At 45.5% G+C, this 22,119-nt stretch overlaps 1 protein-coding gene across 1 annotated transcript in view; it reads left to right on the forward strand.

The window, feature by feature from the left end:
* LOC121560857 (glutamate receptor ionotropic, kainate 4-like) overlaps nucleotides 1–22,119 on the forward strand; it is a 478,252-nt gene that overhangs the window by 255,985 nt on the left and 200,148 nt on the right. The gene's annotated exons all lie outside the window — the stretch shown is intronic.

Raw genomic sequence — 22,119 nt, forward strand, 5'->3', positions numbered from 1 at the left:
CGGCGGACAGCTAGCCTGTATCCCTCGTCATCCAGTTGAGTGAGTGGCAATGTCTTTTTTTCGTTCAGTACCAATTTTTGGAAAATCCTCGGGTGTAGGACTTTCCGCCTTTAGTAGAAACCTGTTGAATTATTAAATTTGGTCTGGGAGGTCCTAATTGTTTCGTTGCCAATTTATCTTCATTTGTTCGCCGACAAAAAGGAACTTCTTTCAAACAATCCACTCTTTTCTCAGTTACGTTCATGGTTACGTAACGTATGACGAAAGCGTAAGTGCAAGCCCACAGACACCCATTGAGATTGTATTGAAGGCTCTGAAATTTGAAAAAAATAGATTTTACATGGGAGTCTATGACAGAAGTTCTGGGCGATTTTCAATCTGACTGAAATCGCCCCAAAAGGGGGTGGAGCCATTTGAAGCACGACTTTAGCCTGATTCGACATTTAGTGGCAGTGTGGCACTGTGGCAGATCAGACGTATAGATTACAACACTGATAACTACTGTTGCCGTGATATAATTGATTAGAAAAAAAATCCCTTCCTTTTCCCGTTTGGCAGTGCGTCGCCCATATCGCCCTATTGAACCGGCCGTCCCTGATCTAGGATGCGAACAACCCATTTTATAAAATATTTATAAAGTATAAATAGCACTCACTTTAGATTAAGGGCTGCAAAAATGGTGGTTTATTAATGTCGGAGTAATTATTAATAAATGGTGAACACAGAATGTATAAATGGTTTATTATGGACCCTTAAAATAAAGTGTTACCCATCCTAGCTGTGAATGAATAAACACATATATTAGACAAAAAATAAAATCACTGAATAAATACCTTATAACAGCCTAACTACATATTTCAAATTAGTGCCTGTCATGTGTTCCCCCAAGCCCACTTAGCTAAAGGCTACATGTAATTCAATAGAAGAAAACAGAGAGAGAGAAGGACAGAGAGAGACTGACAATTCCTTAATGTTTTGGCTGTATAATACATTAAGGAACTGACAGTCTCTCCCTCTCGCTCTGTTTTCTTCTATTAAACTCAATATTAAACCTTCTGTTGTTTGTCATAGAACGATGCCGGGACTAGTTTATGTGGATGCAGATAGATTTCCAGCGTTGTTCTTCGTTGAGGCGTATCGTTCAGCCAAGAAGTGACGTTCCTTTCAGTTAATTAAATAGGCGTGAAAAAGGCGGGACTTTCCAGCCTCCAGTGGCAGTGGCTATGTAATGTAACACATAAGACCAAAGTCACTCGTTACTACAACTCATAAACTAAGACCCACTCACTGGCTAAAAAGACATTCAGAAGCGAATAAACATTGATAAAACAAGTAAAATACACAGACAGTCCCCGAATTGACCTTTAACAGAGGATTATTTAGCAATTAGTATGCATTAATTCAGTGTTTCATTGTAATACATCATGACTTGTATTTAATAAAAAGCAGTAGCACTGCATTTAATGTCTAATAGATGGCTATTGGCTTACTGTATGTGTTATAACAGCCAATCTAACAACTTTTTAGGCTATTGCAAGTTAATGCCTGTCATATGTGTTTCCCCGAATCCCCCCTTCCCTAATTAGGCCTAAGTGTTAATTAGCCTACTATTTCATACGATATACATCCAAAATATTAGCTGGCAGCAGTAGGCTAAATCTGTGTCAGTGTGTATCTTTCAACAGAGAAATTCCGCAAAAATCTTTTAAAAAATCTTAACAGGCCCATGTGCCGCCGGCCGTGTCTCTTTTTAAAATGATTTTATTTTGTCCATTTCGACCAGCGCAACCAACAAAAAGGTGGTTCGGCCCATCTGGCATTTGCCAGAATTGCCCGATGGTCCCGCCCATGTGAGAGGTGTTTGATTCATGGTACCTGACGTTTGCGACGACACTGACAGTGTGGTCACAGGGTGGCTCTGGCTTTCTATTCACATGGCCAGCTACTTGGCAGTTGCGTCACCTTGCAAAGAAGTCATAGTGATTGACTATCTTCTGCTAGCATTTTACTCATGGCTTTTCACATGCAGGCTGGTTGAAGAGTGTCGGGCTATCATGGTGGGACATATTACTTTTCATATGGTTTTTTTCTTCAACCTTAGCCTATGTGTATTTAAAACAGACAGCTCCAAAGATAGCGAAAGTTGTTTGTTTTGGAAGTCCAGAAACTGATCTACCAATCCCAGATTGCGCCTTCAACTTTCAATTCAAGTACTTGCGAAGTTTCGGGACATGCTGGTTGGTGTCCTCTTGTTTGGAATTAAACTCCTACCACAGATAATGTAGTCGCTAGTCATCTGTTGGGTTTCAAAACTAATAGCATTTATATTCCGCATGCTGTATTGAAACAAATGGGATCCCAATAACCTTTGTTCCTGTAAATTCAATCACTGACTCATTATCCTAATGCCAATTTGTAAAAGCCTGTATCCTACTGGAGTGCTATGGATAGTGTGGAAATAGGTGTTGATTACATCTATCCAGGAAGCAAAGATAATCATTCTATCACTCTCACATTGGGCAGTTTCTAGCCACATATCTGAATAAAGTGGAGTAGAGGTTCTCTTGAATAACTAATGTAGTGTCGGTTAAGAGAAGTGTGTCTTCTATATGTTGTTGTAGAACATTTTATTAAATTCCATACACTTTACTTGTCCCCTTAGAGCATTACAATCAGGGCTGTAGCTGTGCGATACATACAACCACACTGGCACAGGAGTACAGTAAGAGTTCACAGACTACAACAATGACTTGAAAGTGCAAGGAAAAATAAATCTAAAAAAGTAAATGTTCTATAGTGGATCTGCAGTCTGCGGTGATGATGACACTGTAGCTTTTAAACTCGACCTCTTTGGGAAGCAAATGGTAGCAGCTGGTACACAGCCTGTGGTCTAACTTCTCATCAGATCACAGGACGCTCGGCTCGATTGATCCTGACACTGTCAAGCAGGTTCCCTCGTGGTCAACTGATGATTTTTTTCTCACAAAACCACTCTATTCTCCGCAGCCTAGGAGAAGGGGATGGGAGACATGGAGGGGGACGGGCGGTCAAAGCAATAGGCTAGATAGAGCAAGGGGATGGAGATGTTGAGGCAAAATGAAAGAAAGACAGAGTGGAAGAGATAGAAAGGAGAGGGGGGAAAGAGAGAGAGATGTCTGTCTTTTCCGTGGCACTGCAATGATGCAGCCATCCTCTGGTGGACGGTATTCCGCCCTGAGGGAGAGGCAATCTCTCAGTGGATGTCATTACCTGTCATTCAGGCTAACTGAGGAAGCAGATAGACATTGGCGGTGGGGCTGACAAACAGGCTCTCGGATGGAAGAGGAAAGGGAACCACGGATTACTATGGCACTGGAAAACGACTTATACTCAAATGGGAAATACAAAGCCATACGTGTGCATTGTAAAACGTATACTAAACAGAATGGATTTTTGTCTCTCAATAGGAATGGGAATTGGTATATCCTCTGAGGACATGTAATGTTGATTTTCTCCTTTGTGCTCAATGCCATCCTCACGGACATGCAGACGCGCTTGTAAGCATAGCTTAGCTTTTTGTCAAAATGGAACGTTCTGCAGGCTGGTTTTCATTTTGACCCAGTCATGCTCTGACAGAGTGCCTGCACTTCTTGACAGGTGGTTTAACCTGCTGTAAATGTACTTTCATTATTCAAGAAAAGACCTCACCTTTTGACAAGAGCCCTCTATGCCCCCATTGGCCCTGGTCCAACGTAGTGCACTCTTGGAGGAAATAGGGTGCAGTCTCAGATAGAGTAGTGCCAGGCTTCATGAAGGTTTAATCCAAGGTACTGAAAGCGGTTGTTCTGCCGCCTGTCTATGAGTAGTGATGGGTGTGATCATGTCACTGAGGTCAAGTTCACCCAAAGCCTTCCAGAAAGGGGTCTGCTGGAGGAGAAAAGATAACATTGGTCTATTGGAAATATCAGTCAATTGTTATAGACCAATGTAAGTCCATGTGGGGCAGAGGAGTGGTGATTTTGTGCTATGAGCTGATCCAGGTCAAGCTGAGAGACTCATTGTGAAGAACTGCTATAGATGTCCACTGGTGCAGAGAGAGTAAGGGACACAATCAATAGTTTAAGGAAATGCTTGAATTTAAAATGGTTGACATTCATTTTGTGCAACACTTTTAATGGAAACTGCAAATACAGTGTGTGTAGAATTATAATTGTTTGTTTAAAAAGTTTAGCATATAAATTACATTATTAATGTATGTGCAATATATTTTACTGCTGGTGTTAATGCACACATGCACTGACAGAAGAATCATACTTGACATTTCTTTATGCACAAAGAAAATATTTGGCTTACCTGAACTAGATTGACACGCGTGTCATTGGGAATATTAGTCAAGATAACTAAATGTTTGCGAACAACATAGGATGCGCTTTAACCATTCAAAATATTCAAAAGGGAACCAGAGGCAATCTCGGTTATTTTCTCTGATACAGTGTTCTACCCGAGCTTGCAGATGGGTTTGTGACACCATTGAAGTGACAGTCTGGAAATTGAGTGCCAGTCATTCTCGCCATTCATCCACAAAAATCTGGCTGCCTGAGGTTCAGGCTCATTTCAGCCCAGGTTAGGTCCGTAATCCACACGCATTAGTCACCTCCACTCACGAGCACAAGGAGAGAGTGAAGGCTGCCCTTGTGCAATATCAACTTTGTATCACCCCTCCAAGAGTGCAACTGGGACACGCTTGACCAAAGTTGCCGCCTCAGGCAGTATCCATCATGTAGAGGGACAACAGCAAAGGTCCTCTGTCACCTCGACCACTGATGAGCAACGGCTTCTGCTTTTCACAGACCAAATATATCATACTGTATATTTAACCTGGGCACTTCGTTGTGAATAAAAATGACAAATATTTGCCATGTCTTTTAGCGAAATAGTCGCTGACCCCATGTGTTATTATGTGACGGTATATCAAATATTTACGATATAAATATAAACTATTCTTACTAATGCTGGAAGTCATTTGATACCACAATTTCTCTACTTTTATTACGTACAGTAAATGGGTGCCAATTACAGTACACGTACACTACATGACCAAATGTTTGTGGACCCCTGCTCGTCGAACATCTCATTCCAAAATCATGGGCATTAATATGGAGTTGGTCCCCCCTTTGCTGCTATAACAGCCTCCAATCTTCTGGGAAGGCTTTCCACTAGATGATGGAACATTGCTGTCGGGACTTGCTTCCATTCAGCCACAGGAGCATTAGTGAGGTCGGGCACTGTTGTTGGGCGATTAGGCCTGGCCAGTCTGCATTCCAATTCATCCCAAAGGTGTTCGATGGGGTTGAGGTCAGGGCTCTGTGCAGGCCATTCAAGTTATTCCACACCTATCTCAACAAACCATTTCTGTATGGACCTCGCTTTGTGAACGGGGGCATTATCATGTTGAAACAGGAAAGGGCCTTCCCCAAACTGTTGCCACAAAGTTGGAAGCACAGAATCGTATACAATGTAATTGTATGCTGTAGCGTTAAGACTTCCCTTCACTGGAACTAAGGGGCCTAGCCCGAACCATGTAAAACAGCCCCAGACCATTATTCCTCCTCCACCAAACTTTACAGTTGGCACTATGCATTTGGGCAGGTAGCGTTCTCCTTGCATCCGCCAAACCCAGATTCGTCAGACTGCCAGATGGTGAAGCGTGATTCATCACTCCAGAGAACGAGTTTCCATTGCTTCAGAGTCCAATGGCAGTGAGCTTTACACTTCTCCAGCCGACGCTTGGCATAGCGCATGGTATTCTTAGGCCCGGCCATGGAAACCAATTTCATGAAGCTCCCAACGAACAGTTCTTGTGCTGACGTTGCTTCCAAAGGCAGTTTGGAACTCGGTAGTAAGTGTTGCAACCAAGGACAGACTACCACTTTGCAGCTGAGCCATTGTTGCTCCTAGACATTTCCACTTCACAATAACAGCACTTACAGTTGACCAGGGCAGCTCTAGCAAGACAGAAATTTGACAAACTGACTTGTTGGAAAGGTGGCATCATTTTAAATTTTTGTCATTTAGCAGACACTCTTATCCAGAGCGACTTACAGTAGTGAGTCCATACATTTCTGTACTGGTCCTCCGTGGGAATCGAACCCACAACGCTGGCATTGCAAGCGCCATGCTGTACCAACTGAGCCACACAGGGTATCCTGTGATGGTGCCAGGTTGAAAGTCACTGAGCTCTTCAGTACAGGCCATTCTACTGCCAATGTTTGTCTATAGAGATTGCATGGCTGTGTGCTCGATTTTATACACCTGTCAGCAACGGATGTGGCTGAAATAGCCGAATCCACTAATTTGAAGGGGTGTCCACATGAGACAATGTGTAGAATGCTAAGTAAGTGCGTAGACTGACTATATGCATCTTACATCTGTTGTTCCTCAGTGAGAGATGATACAGTCAGTTTTAAGTTGAGTTTACGAGCCACAGATTGAAGTGTGTGCTAATATTTATGCCACTGTTAACACTGCTGTAAAAGTTAAAGTGGCCCTCGGGAGAGAGAGAGAGATGCTTGCCCAGTGTGTTTGATGTTTGGGAGGTTGCCACCAGACTAGTGCCTGTGGATGGCGAGAGAGAGAGAGAGAGAGAGAGAGAGAGAGAGAGAGAGAGAGAGAGAGAGAGAGAGAGAGAGAGAGAGAGAGAGAGAGAGAGAGAGAGAGAGAGAGAGAGAGAGAGAGAGAGAGAGAGAGAGAGAGAGAGAGAGAGAGAGAGAGAGAGAGAGAAGAGAGAGAGAGAGAGAGAGAGAGAGAGAGAGAGAGAGAGAGAGAGAGAGAGAGAGAGAGAGAGAGAGAGAGAGAGAATGAAAGACAGGCAGAGACAGAGAAAGAGAAAGAGAGAGACAATAGAGGAATGTGATCCTTCTCTCTGACGGCTAAGTGCCCATCACTTGGAGCCTCTTCTTCTGCAGGGCCCTAATGAAGCCCCGGGGAGCTTCGCGGCTGCAGCAGTTGCCTGTGACTCATCCTTCACGGGGCCCCAGCCAGGGGCCCGCCTCCCAGGGCCTGCCGTCTGCAGACGGGAGGAGCAACATTGGAGGAGCAACATTGGAGCTGGATTCTCTGTGTCTCTGATCCATGTGACTGGGCCCAGGAGGCTGTTCTCCGCTGCTCCCCTGTTCTCCACACTCAGCAAATGAGCAGGTTAGGAATGGAAATGGCGTGGGCTGCTGTACTGTAGCTGTGGGTCCTCGAGAGGAGTCATTGTGATTCGGCAGCATATCAGGGTTAACAATGTACAAGTACAGTTAGAGCCCCATTGGCTCAACCTGCGAATTCATGTTGTTTGGTGTCACAGACTGCAGATGTGCGGATTGGTACAAACCCACTAGCTGTGCGTTGGGAGACAAAGCAGCTTCAAGTGGCTGACCCTGACCACAAATTGTCTCTTTAATAGGACAGCTGGTTATACCCCTGACGCCGGACTGTGGTGCGTTGACAACAAGGAGGAGGAATAGCGGTACAGGGATAGAACAGGGACAGGAGGACACAGGTGAGTGAGAACTGAGCGCTGTAATTCAGGGCTTTCTCCCTGGGCCTCGCTGAGTGTAATCTGCTCGACAGATAGCAGAACACTGGGAGGACAATAAAGTTCTGACCCTGAACAGTCAGCTAGATGATGGAGTCTGTGGCGCCACCATCACGTCAGACAGGGAGGACCCTGTGTGCTGATGCATTTGATTAACTCTATGTGGACCAGGGAGGTTATTTTCCACTGTGCACTCAGGTGTGTTATTAACATTGTGCAGTGCACTCTGATTGGCAGCCACTGGGTGTCGACAGGTGGCGCGTGTATTCACGCTCGTGTGTGTGTGCGGGTGATAATAGGTGCTTGTGTGTGTGTATGTGTGTGTTTGTGAGTGCTTATCTTATCAATTGTGTCCATTCTGGTCCTGTACCATGAAATCTGTCAACTAATGTATGGCATTTCCTAAGGCGTGGCTCAGTACACAGCATGACTGAATTATTAGGTACAGTACCGCTCCGGTCATTGTGGGAATGCAACGTATCTCTGCCTTGCTCATGCCTGACTGACGCCCTATGTCTGCATCATAATTGGAAAGTTCTGCTTCCTCCTCTCCCTTTGACACAGAAAGGCCATCAGGAGCAGAAATTCACTGATCGCGCGCAAACGCATTCGTACACACACGTACACGTGCAGGTACACACGCACACACATACATAAACCTCATTAACTACCAGCTTCTTCCTACTGCCTGATGGGGTGTTGAGTAAGTTCGCCATTAGGCAGTGGGAAATGAAAATAAAAGCAGTTTGTCCACCTCTCCACCGTGGCGAGGCGAGGCGAGCCCCCATGCCTTGCATGCTGATGTGTGTGGTGCAAGGTGTGCCAGCCGTGCCAGCCAGCAATGCCCGAGGCGAGCTGCAAAAGGGGTTGGCAGGGGCCTGGCACATCTGCAGGGGGTTGTGCATCAGGAAGCCTCGCCAGCCCAGCGTCTCCGCAGGGAGCTGTTTTCTAAGCCAGGATTAAAGACCAGCCTAAATTAGAGTAGATGGGTTGGTGTGGCAGGCGTGGTACGTTGCCCAGACTCGTTCACAAGGCTGATCAGTGGGGTGAGAGACAATTGACACTGATCGCAGGTAGCCTAGCGGTTAAGAGCGTTGGGCCAGTAACCGAAAGGCTAAATTAAATAATCTGATCCAGAGAATAATTGTCATTTATGCATTGCATAAAGAATATGGTTGTCACGTTCGTTCATGAACGGGTCAGACCAAGGCGCAGCGTGATATGCATACATGTTTATTTGACATATAAACACAACGACAAAACAAGAAACGTGAAGTCCAAGGTACACAAACAACATACCTAACACGGAACAAGATCCCACAACCCACTAGTGCCAATAGGCTGCCTAAGTATGGGTCCCAATCAGAGACAACGAGCGACAGCTGCCTCTGATTGGGAACCACACCGGCCAACATAGATCTAGACGTACTAGATCTAAACCTAGAAAATACAACATAGAACATCACAACATAGAAAGTCACACCCTGACTCAACAAATAAGAGTCCCCAGAGTCAGGGCGTGACAATGGTGTGACAATGGGGCCAGGGCTGGCAGCAGATGGTGATAGCTGACCTGACGATCTTTTCATTAGACCCTCAGCCAATGAGCCATAATGAGGGGGCATACGGTAGAGGATCTGTATGATACTGAACCCACTTAACATCTAGCCCCATGTACAGTTATCATTGTTTCTTGCTAGCTAGCAGGGTGATTGAAGGGACAAGAATCAGACCAAACCAACCAGGGGTTAGTTAATGGAATCTAACTTTGTAGTGGGATGTTATTTTTCTCGACAACCCAGACAGAACAGTACAGTGACTCTCTCATGGCTGTGTGGCTAAGGTGTCGAGATAAATAATGTGCCATCTTAGCTACAAACAATGATAACTTCTCTCACCCAGTGGCATTAGGGCTATATACTAGGTGAGCGCTGATGCCGCCCCATGATAAGCAGTGCCCACTCTGCCAAAGCCAGGGGTGTAAAATATTTAGCTTGTCCATGCCCAGCGGCCCTCTCCAGGGAGCTGTTGGAGAGATGCAGCGCTGCGGCGCTCCACCAAATTAATTTAACATAAATGATGTAGCCTACGGTAGAATACCCAATGAGGTTTTTCTGAAGCCCATCGACTGGAGACCAAATGTATTACAATGTCATGAAACACACACTTTTTAAATCATTAACTTATTAATGAGGAGAGAGAGTGCAGGAGAAAGTCCTTTCAGCTTTGGAGCGTCTGCGGCGTAATCAAACAGAGGTGGACAGCAAATTAATTTAAACAATTCTCTTCATTTTAATTCGACTTCACTAACAACAAGAGTGCTTTGTTGGAGCCTATTTCTTCCTATAAAAAAAAAAAAGAGGTAGGCCTACCTTTTTGACAGACGCAATTATGCTATCCATAGATTTTCAGTATAGCCATATCCTCAGATACTGTCACCATGCACTCCGTATAGTCAAATTGAGTGAGGGTTTGCCATAACCTTTCTTAAAAGAAAGTTAAAAAAGGATCCATATTATTAGCTTTATATTTAAAGTATCTAGGAAATATAAAGTGTTCTATAACAATACTTAACTCTGTGATGCCTTATGCTAGAAACAAGCTTTAAAATGCCCACAAAAGACGTGACTCTTATGCATATGGGGACATATTGATTAGTCTCTATGACATTCTGACGCTGAGCTGTGGGACTTCAATATTCGAGGAGGCAAAAAATTGACTTTGATATAATGTCCCTATTAACTGAGCTTTTCACTTTGTGAAAAGAGAGATGTTTAAACCCAGGCAGCTTTTATGGAATCACTTCTGTTGTTGGGTTGAACAATAGAGGAGTAGCCAGCAGTTAAAGCTTACATTTTCCTGTATCGTTCGAGCCTCTGTCTGGGTGGAAAGGTAACTTTTGAAAGTGCCATGCTTAGATTCACAAGGATGTCTAATATTTAATTTGCAAGCAGCAACTGTTTCGTTGCAAACAAGACATTGGAGAAATATGGCAAGAATGCCTATTTCTCTCTCCATTCCTCCCTGAAACTTCTATTTTCATTACTCACCTTTTTCAGAGCAACATTTTCTCTTAATTGCAAGCTGTTTTTCCCAATCTTCGCACAAAGTATAAAAAAACAAATTTAATAGAAACATGATTTTATCACTGTAATCAGATTGAAAATATTAGGATATGTTATTGACATTTAACTGATTATATAGCCTGCTAACCAGATGGGTTAAAAAGTGTGTTTAATCTGTAGCATAGGCCTATGAATTGGGCTACTATTATGTTCTGTTCTGCCGAGTATTATCTGAGAAAAAAATTGGCCCAAGGCCAAACCTATTGCGGACCCCTGCTGTACACTATTCTACTTTAGCGGGGATAGGAGGGGGTGGCATATATTTGTCTCGTCTAGGGTAGCAGAACATACAGGGCCGCTCTGCTGCCGATACACAGGAGGTCCCGTACCGGGAAGAAATTAAATATACTTTCACCCCTGCATAGACTGATTGATTGGGATATATCAGGGTTATGATCTTAGTCATCAGCAGTGTTTCACTGCAGTAATAAAGTGATGCAGACTAATATGAAGGACCCAAGCCTTAACGTTAGCCTTTCGCTACACCATCCTTAGTAGGAAGAACCCAAGCTAACATTAGCTCCTGGATTGCCACAACATGCTTAGCCGGAAGAACCTAATCTAATGGCTGTTGTATGGCCACACCAGTGGCCATACAGAGCGCTCTCTCTCTCTCAACTTCTGGTTTTCACATTGAGAAGACAATGCAGCCTCTCACTGGAGCTTCTTATCTTGAGTCAATTGGAGAGGGACAGTTTCCCTCTAAATGGCAGCCATTTGGAGGGAGGGGAAGGAATTTGTTTCCTGTGACATATATCTCTCTCTCTCTCTCTCTCTCTCTCTCTCTCACACACACACACACACACACACACACACACACACACACACACACACACACACACACACACACACACACACACACACACACACACACACACACACACACACACACACACACACACACACACACCCTTCCCTCAATGAAGTCACAAGAGCGTTTGGAATAGAGATTCCAAGGCACAGAGATGGGGGAATAGTTGGTATAGACTGTCAACACTGTAGAGCAGGGTCAGAGGGCTGCCAAGGCTGATGGGTAGTGATGGCAGGTCCACCAAGTGGCGGTTCATGTCCTCTGGATTGAACTCTGACCTTTTGCCTGTTGTCATTTAGCATATTCTAAATCATTTCGCATAACACCTGTCACAACAGAGCCTTATACTGTATATATGCCATTTAGCAGATGCTTTTATCCAAAGCAACTTACAGTTCTGCATGCATACATTTTCGTACGAGTGGCCCCAGCAGGAATCAAACCCACAACCCTCGTTGTTGTAAGCCACATGCTCTAACATAAATAAATTCTAATGGGGATTATTTTTCTCCCCCCTCTGGAGATATCCACCCATTACTATTACTCCCTCACTCTATCCTTTGATATAGTGAGCTTTTTGCCTGCATCCACATAGCAGCACAGACATGTGAATGGGAGTATTATTATATACCATGTCTTTTTGCTCAGAGAGGCAGAGAGGGTCAAATAAAACCTGAACTACATCCGAAACCATGCCTTTAACAAAAAACATCCCACTATGACTGCACACTTAAAGATACATATACAAATGTTTTGTCACTATTCTTTCAGTAGCTGTTATTTTTGCGGGAGAAGCGTAGTTAAAAGCTCCTCAAATCCACTCACTGTCAAACCCACCTAAGGAAGCAATCCGTAGACTGTCTGCAGAGAAGGATGCAGGGAGAAGATACATTACTTTTAAAGAAGGCTGGCATGTGTAACTATTTATGTGCCTCTGTGTGTGTGTGTGTGTGTGTGTGTGTGTGTGTGTGTGTGTGTGTTGTCTTGCCCGACTCATGCCTCTCCCTTGAGATTAATGAGCTAGCCTAGGTTACCCCTATTACCTACGGGCGTTGCCCTTCCAGCCCAGTCCCGATCCTCGTAGCCCTGTGCAATTATACCTCTAATAGCCCTCCTCCCAGGCTCCCACCTGGGGTATAGAGCATCTAGGAGTTCCCCAAGGATTCCTGTCTCCATCCAAGGTGTAGTCCTTGCCATCTAGGGCCTCAGCCATCGCCTCACTCACACACTTATCCAGTGCCGCGAATTGAGTTTGATTCACCCCTTCTAAATCTCCAGCGGTGGGCTGGCGCTGTACCCACATTTATACCTGTACCTTTTTGCCACTTCTCCAGGGGGTCGTTTACTCCTAATATGTATAGTGTAACTGGCCTCTTCCACACCCAAGGCAATGTTACATGAATCCCCCTATCTAGCCCCACCTCGGTTATACTGCGGTGGGGCCATTTCATGCATGAACCACTACCTGAGTCATAACTCGTGAGAGTGATGGGGACCCAACACCCCCCTTCTGGACATGGCTTCCCATCCACACGCAAGCCTGGGTCCATGTCCAGTATCTTCGTTGTACACTGTTCATAGTATTTATAGAGCCAAAGATCTTTATTTACCTGCCTATGGGTCCGTGGCCTCGGGTCACTTTCAGGTCTTACGGCGGTGCTTGCCTCCCTTGACCCGTGGCATGTCAAATTCAGTTCTCCCCAGAACCCGGCCATCCCGGTATATGCTTACAATGTATTCCACCTCCCCTGACCCACCATTTCCACGCACCCCCTTTCCTAGAGTGGTGTGTCTGGATCTCCCTTAGGGTTCTTAATGCACCAATCAGCATACTGCCGAGGTGGTCCACCCATTTCTCTAATCCAGTTCACCTGCATAGATCTGTCCACAAGTTCAGACTATGACACCGTGGCCAGGTACAAATACCTACGGTCCCAGTTCACGTCCAAAACTCGAAAGCCAGTCTTCAAATTCAAGTTGCCATCAGTGACCCAATTATCCAACCCCTACAGTTGTCAACCATATTGTTCAACTCCCTACCCATTGCTTCGTTGAACCATTTCCACTTTTTGCTTACATTCCAGTGCCTGAATAAATGACTACCATCTCTGGGGCCCTGATCTTGCCCCCATCCACATATCATTGATAGCATGTAGGTTTCAAACACTAGGTTATACGCCGTTCCGTTAAACCACCTAGTTGGCCTTATTCCTACCCTAACATGTGAGCGTTCCCAGCCAGGTGCCCCGAGGATGTAGAGAGCCACCATGAGCAGAGCCCCAAACAACATGCTCATACTAATTTCGTACCCTCGTTTACACCACTTCCTGCTTGGCTTTCCTGCGGGCCCAGATGGTGGGAAGGCTCCATTTCCTATTCTTTCCTTTGCCCCCATTCTTACCCTTCCTAGGTGCTGGCTCGGGGGCATCCTTTCTTACCAGGTCAGTTCCAACTCCTGGCCCTACCACTCTTACTTCTGTCGAAAGAGAGTAGAGACCCGTTTGCGGCACATAGACTGTTTCACCCCCAGCTGCATAGCCTGCTTCCCTGCCAGTGGATCAGGCGCTCGTCCGCCTGACCCCCAGGGACATGCAGCACACCCTGCCTGATTGTCTCCTCGGCAACTGCCATCAGAATCGCTTCCTTACACCTTATTGGAGCTTCCTTACTTCCCCAGCCATCCAATCTGGTCAGGACAGAGCGCAGCCTACTACTATTTTCCCCTCCTCATCAGGTATCTGGATTCCCATTTCCTCCCATGGGATTCGGGAATCCGTCTTAATTTCATTTATCAACTGGTTCCAATTATATAGCTTGAAAAGGCCCGTCCAACCTTTGGCCATATCCTGATTAACCCCGGGAAGCCTCCCAGGCCCCCTCTGGGCGATAGACCCTGAACTGGGTCTCAGGCCTTTCCCATCCCAAGGGGACCTGATTTAACTTAAACACATTCCTCACCACTGGCCAGCAGCCGTCAATGGCCTCCATCCAGTCAGTCAATTGGGTGTTGAGTTGTCCCCTCCCTTGGCGCGGGTGTCCAAGCATTCCACTCTGACATCCCCTGGCCCGCTATGGTACACCTCCCATTGAATCTCCCTCAAGCCCCTTCCAGTGCTCAAAAGGGGTCTAGTAAATTTCCTAACCTGGTAACCATCAGCCACCCAGGCTGAGATTAGCAGGCCTTCCCTCTTTAGATCACTGCACTCCTCACACCGCCCCAGTTGGGCCCCGTCCCACTGACAGGAGCAATCCTGGGGACCTCTCTCCGGCCCCTTGGTGCCACCCCGGCCTACTCACTCGGTGTATACCCTAAGCCGTGGGAGAGAGTGAAGATGGCAGTGTGACAGAATATATGATCCATCACTTTTACCGGACCTCGTGAGACCCCATCTAACCCATAGGCTACATCGCGCTCCACACCAGGCACGACTGGAGGCCTCTCATTCCCGGGTCCTTTCCATACCTTGCGAAGGGTATATCCCAGACAAACGGAACATGCCCAATCCTTCAAAGGACCCCACTTGATAACATCCTTTTCCTTGGATATCAAGCCATTCTTAGCCATATTAAGAAGTCCCAATCCCTTACCAATCCATGCTTGGGTATACACTTGTCTCAACACTACGATTCCCTGTACATTGGCCACCCCGTCCCAGGGAGGTAGTGCTACAGCTTTTACTGCCATATGGCCTTTCAGGTTTTAATGTGATTTTTGCTGTCTTGGAACTGGTTTCAGCTGGTTTACACACTCTATCCCAGATTTTATTTTACACCTCACAGCATTTGCATCCAAGACTTCTATCACCTGATCCTGGTGCTGATAACGTTTCCTAATTGGTCCTTCTGCTGGCCCGTGTCCTTGAGTCTTCACTCAGACCTCCTGGCCTACAAACAGAGAGCACACCGGTTTAGAACTATCATCTTCCACACTTCCCCTCCTTCCAGTCTCGAGAGACTGGAACTGCAAAGAGTTGAGTTCCCTAGCCGGAATGCCTCTGTTATCTCACTCCCTGTCATTGAGCACTGCTCCCATTCTCAGCAGCTGTTCACTCCAATTATTGCAATTTTTCGCAATCTTTTCAGCCCTATGGTCTGTTCTACCACTCCATTCGCAGCCGGCGTGTACGGGGGAGAAAATACCCTTTGCACCCCGTGTTCTTCACACCAGTCATAATAATATAATAATAATATGCCATTTAGCAGACGCTTTTATCCAAAGCGACTTACAGTCATGCGTGCATACATTTTTTGTGTATGGGTGGTCCCGGGGATCGAACCCACTACCCTGGCGTTACAAGCGCTGTGCTCTACCAGCTGAGCTACAGAGGACCACAGTCATCTACGTTCTTGTTTCCGGAAATGGCTGCCATTGTCAGTTCTGAGCTCCCGTGCGATATCAAGTCTGCTGCATGCCTGTTCCAGGGTTTTTAGGGCCTCCAGCCCCGTGGCTCTATGGATAGCCCGTGTCACCATGTACCCAGAACAGGAATCCACCAATACATATAGATATTGTTCCCCTTTGCGGCCCTTCACCGGCAATGGACCTGCCATATCCATGCATATTTGTATTTATTAGGGATCCCCATTAGCTACTCTTCCTGGGGTCCAAACACATTAAGGCACTTACATTACATATAAAACAAAAGATAAAACATAACATTATTACACCACAACATATCTAGAATACAAAATGTATAATACCACCATACAACAATATTACAATGTACGCGTGTGTAGAGTGCGTGTGCTAGTGCTTGTGTGCGTATGCTTGTGTCTGTACCTTTGTGTGTGTCTCTTCACAGTCCCCGCTGTTCCATAAGGTGTACTTTTACCTTTTATTTTTAAAATCTGATTCTACTGCTTGTATCAGTTACCTGATGTGGAATCGAGTTCCATGTAGTCATGGCTCTATGTAGTCATGGCTCAATGTAGAGTCCCATAGTCTGTTCTGGACGGGTATTGTGAAGAGACCTCTGGTGGCATGTCTTGTGGGATATAAATGGGTGTCCAAGCTGTGTGCTAGTAGTTTCAACAGACAGCTTGGTACATTCAGCTTGTCAAGACTTCTTACAAAAACAGTAGTGATGAAGTCAATCTCTCCTCTACTTTGAGCCATGAGAGATTGACATGCATATTATTCATGTTAGCTCTACGTGTACATTTGAGGGCCAGCCGTGCTGCCCTGTTCTGAGCCAGTTGTAATTTTCCCAAGTCCCTCTTTGTGGCACCTGACCACGCTACTGAACAGTAGTCCAGGTGCGACAGAACTAAGGCCTGTAGGACCTGCCTTGTTGATAGTGTTGTTATTGAACCCCACGGTACCTTTAATTTAATGGTCTGACCCTCTTGTCTTTTCACTACCCTCCCTGCGTTGTACATATTGCAGAGATTACACTTCCTCAAAATCCGGGCCACTACAGTGCGGGTAACCCTGTACCCCAGCTTTACCAGTCGTTTCCAAGTTATTTTTATACCGGCATGCCCAATCGCCGTGTGCACCCCGGTAACCAACTGTTCCATACAGTTATCCGGGACATTTATTCCTTTGTCCCCATTTTCCCAGCTCTGTCCCCCAACAACATTTACACCTCTCATTTGGGCCAACATGTCAACCTCTCTATCACCCTCCCAATATTTCCCTTCGGTAGTGTGACTTTTTTGGTGAGCGACCTCAATTTCCATTTTTGTAATGAGTTCTGCTATTTTCTCCCATGACCCCCTGTGGGCCTCTTATTTACCCTTAGCACCCTCGTAACCATTTTCTTCCCTAATCCCCATATCCTCCTTTAGTGCCCTCGCACAGTAATCACTATCCGTTATCAAGCGTAACCGCTTTCTCCTATGCTTTTCTGCCTCTAGTAGGCCTTCCAGTATTGCTCCTACCTCGCCTGCCTGGGCTGAGCCAACGGTGATACCTCGCCTTCCGCCACTGTTTTCCCCTGGTGTTTTAATACATAAACCCAGTAGGCTCCTGTATCGGGTCCCTTACGGGAGCCATCAGTGTACAGTTCCCACTCTATCTCAGGCTCCTTCACCTTTTTAGCCTGCTTCTTCGGGCCATCACCATACACCAACTGCAATTTTGGGTCCAACAGGATATTCTCCCATCGACCCCAATGCACGTTTGTGACCCTGGTGCCCTCCACCGTTTTTTTGTTCAACTCCCTATGTACCCTGCTCTGAGGTTGTACTATGATCGGCATACCTCCCGCCAGCTCTATTATCCCTTTCCAGTAATGAGCCAGTACTGCCAATTCCTGCTCCGGCAGAACATATTTCTGCTCCATCGACCCTAGGCTCCAAACCAGAGTGCTATTAGCCCTTCTCCTTTGTTTACTAATTTAGTTTCTGAACCCATTCCATCCACATGGATCCATACTTCCAGATCTTTGTCTTGGACCCTAGGTTCGAGAGCCTTGTATCTACAGTGGGGAGAACAAGTATTTGATACACTGACGATTTTGCAGGTTTTCCTACTTACAAAGCATGTAGAGGTCTGTAATGTTTATCATAGGTACACTTCAACTGTGAGAGAAGGAATCTAAAACAAAAATCCAGAAAATCACATTGTATGATTTTTAAGTAATTAATTTGCATTTTATTGCATGACATACGTATTTGATACATCAGAAAAGCAGAACTTAATATTTGGTACAGAAACCTTTGTTTGCAATTACAGAGATCATATGTTTCCTGTAGGTCTTGACCAGGTTTGCACACACTGCAGCAGGGATTTTGGCCCACTCCTCCATACAGACCTTCTCCAGATCCTTCAGGTTTCGGGGCTGTCGCTGGGCAATACGGACTATCAGCTCCCTCCAAAGATTTTCTATTGGGTTCAGGTCTGGAGACTGGCTAGGCCACTCCAGGACCTTGAGATGCTTCTTACGGAGCCACTCCTTAGTTTCCCTGGCTGTGTGTTTCGGGTCGTTGTCATGCTGGAAGACCCAGCCACGACCCATCTTCAATGCTCTTACTGAGGGAAGGAGGTTGTTGGCCAAGATCTCACGATACATGGCCCCATCCATCCTCCCCTCAATACGGTGCAGTCATCCTGTCCCCTTTGCAGAAAAGCATCCCCAAAGAATGATGTTTCCACCTACATGCTTCACGATTGGGATGGTGTTCTTGGGGTTGTACTCATCCTTCTTCTTTCTCCAAACTCGGCGAGTGGAGTTTAGACTAAAAAGCTCTATTTTTGTCTCATCAGACCACATGACCTTCTCCCATTCCTCCTCTGGATTATCCAGATGGTCATTGGCAAACTTCAGACGGGCCTGTACATGCGCTGGCTTGAGCAGGGGGACCTTGCGTGCGCTGCAGGATTTTAACCCATGACGGCGTAGTGTGTTACTAATGGTTTTCTTTGAGACTGTGGTCCCAGCTCTCTTCAGGTCATTGACCAGGTCCTGCCGTGTAGTTCTGGGCTGATCCCTCACCTTCCTCATGATCATTGATGCCCCACAAGGTGAGATCTTGCATGGAGCCCCAGATTGAGGGTGATTGACCGTCATCTTGAACTTCTTTCATTTTCTAATATTTGCGCCAACAGTTGTTGCCTTCTCACCAAGCTGCTTGCCTATTGTCCTGTAGCCCATCCCAGCCTTGTGCAGGTCTACAATTTTATCCCTGATGTCCTTACACAGCTCACTGGTCTTGGCCATTGTGGAGAGGTTGGAGTCTGTTTGATTGAGTGTGTGGACAGGTGTCTTTTATACAGGTAACGAGTTCAAACAGGTGCAGTTAATACAGGTAATGAGGGGAGAACAGGAGGGCTTCTTAAAGAAAAACTAACAGGTCTGTGAGAGCCGGAATTCTTACTGGTTGGTAGGTGATCAAATACTTATGTCATGCAATAAAATGCAAATTAATTACTTAAAAATCATACAATGTGATTTTCTGGATTTTTGTTTTAGATTCCATCTCTCACAGTTGAAGTGTACCTATGATAAAAATTACAGACCTCTACATGCTTTGTAAGTAGGAAAGCCTGCAAAATCGGCAGTGTATCAAATACTTGTTCTCCCCACTGTATGTATATGTTCGATAATCTCCCTTAACCTTAACTCATCAGCCTCTGTCCACACAAACGCCTTGTCTGACAGCTTGTTGTACAATGATTGTGCCATTTTTGCAAACCCTTTTACGTGATCCCGGACGTAGTTGCGGAGACCCTTTGTAGATCTCTGAAACTTTTCGGGGCCGTAGATTTTCCTATCTTTTCCATATATGGTTCTGATAAGCCCACCTGTGTGCCTACTTTGAACCCCAAATAGTCTACCACCGTTCTTGCAAACTGACACTTGTTGAGGTTTAACTTCAACCTGGCACCTGACAGGATTTTTACGACTCTTCCTCTGAGTCATGGGCCATATACACATTGTCTATATACAGTGCGTTCTGAAAGTATTCTCTCCCCAACCTTCAACAATTGTTTTTGAGCGTAGCCACCCAACACCCAGAGTATGCCATCCGCCTTGCCTACAGGAACTAACTTCTTAGTCCCGTCCGCGAGGAGTATGTACAGCTGGCCTAAGGGCTTCAGGCGTCTTTCGGCACTGGTGTCAACAATATACAGTAAGGGAAAAAAGTATTTGATCCCCTGCTGATTTTGTACGTTTGCCCACTGACAAAGAAATTATCAGTCTATAATTTTAATGGTAGGTTTATTTGAACAGTGAGAGACAGAATAACAACAAAAAACTCCAGAAAAACGCATGTCAGGAATGTTATAAATTGATTTGCATTTTAATGAGGGAAATAAGTATTTGACCCCCTCTCAATCAGAAAGATTTCTGGCTCCCAGGTGTCTTTTATACAGGTAACGAGCTGAGATTAGGAGCACACTCTTAAAGGGAATGCTCCTAATCTCAGATTGTTACCTGTATAAAAGACACCTGTCCACAGAAGCAATCAATCAATCAGATTCCAAACTCTCCACCATGGCCAAGACCAAAGAGCTCTCCAAGGATGTCAGGGACAAGATTGTAGACCTACACAAGGCTGGAATGGGCTACAAGACCATCGCCAAGCAGCTTGGTGAGAAGGTGACAACAGTTGGTGCGATTATTCGCAAATGGAAGAAACACAAAAGAACTGTCAATCTCCCTCGGCCTGGGGCTCCATGCAAGATCTCACCTTGTGGAGTTGCAAGGATCATGAGAACGGTGAGGAATCAGCCCAGAACTACACGGGAGGATCTTGTCAATGATCTCAAGGCAGCTGGGACCATAGGACTGAAATCCTGCAGCGCCCGCAAGGTTATTTCTGCTCCATCGACCCTAGGCTCCAAACCAGAGTGCTATTAGCCCTTCTCCTTTGCTTACTAATTTAGTTTCTGAACCCATTCCATCCACATGGATCCATACTTCCAGATCTTTGTCTTGGACCCTAGGTTCGAGAGCCTTGTTTCTATGTATATGTTCGATAATCTCCCTTAACCTTAACTCATCAGCCTCTGTCCACACAAATGCCTTGTCTGACAGCTTGTTGTACAATGATTTTGCCATTTTTGCAAACCCTTTTACGTGATCCCGGACGTAGTTGCGGAGACCCTTTGTAGATCTCTGAAACTTTTCGGGGCCGTAGATTTTCCTATCTTTTCCATATAGGGTTCTGATAAGCCCACCTGTGTGCCTACTTTGAACCCCAAATAGTCTACCACCGTTCTTGCAAACTGACACTTGTTGAGGTTTAACTTCAACCTGGCACCTGACAGGATTTTTACGACTCTTCCTCTGTGTCATGGGCCATATACACATTGTCTATATACAGTGCGTTCTGAAAGTATTCTCTCCCCAACCTTCAACAATTGTTTTTGAGCGTAGCCACCCAACACCCAGAGTATGCCATCCGCCTTGCCTACAGGAACTAACTTCTTAGTCCCGTCCGCGAGGAGTATGTACAGCTGGCCTAAGGGCTTCAGGCGTCTTTCGGCACTGGTGTCAACAATATACAGTAAGGGAAAAAAGTATTTGATCCCCTGCTGATTTTGTACGTTTGCCCACTGACAAAGAAATTATCAGTCTATAATTTTAATGGTAGGTTTATTTGAACAGTGAGAGACAGAATAACAACACAAAACTCCAGAAAAACGCATGTCAGAAATGTTATAAATTGATTTGCATTTTAATGAGGGAAATAAGTATTTGACCCCCTCTCAATCAGAAAGATTTCTGGCTCCCAGGTGTCTTTTATACAGGTAACGAGCTGAGATTAGGAGCACACTCTTAAAGGGAATGCTCCTAATCTCAGATTGTTACCTCTATAAAAGACACCTGTCCACAGAAGCAATCAATCAATCAGATTCCAAACTCTCCACCATGGCCAAGACCAAAGAGCTCTCCAAGGATGTCAGGGACAAGATTGTAGACCTACACAAGGCTGGAATGGGCTACAAGACCATCGCCAAGCAGCTTGGTGAGAAGGTGACAACAGTTGGTGCGATTATTCGCAAATGGAAGAAACACAAAAGAACTGTCAATCTCCCTCGGCCTGGGTGTCACGGTTTACTAAGCCAGAACCCAGAAGCAGACCAGGACAAGGTAGGTTGAAACAAAGGTGAGTGTTTATTTAATAGATCCACGAGTGAGGCTGAATAATCCAGGGAACAGAGCGGGTGG

The sequence above is a fragment of the Coregonus clupeaformis genome, chromosome 5, assembly GCF_020615455.1.
Source record: "Coregonus clupeaformis isolate EN_2021a chromosome 5, ASM2061545v1, whole genome shotgun sequence".
Classification (NCBI taxonomy): domain Eukaryota; kingdom Metazoa; phylum Chordata; class Actinopteri; order Salmoniformes; family Salmonidae; genus Coregonus; species Coregonus clupeaformis.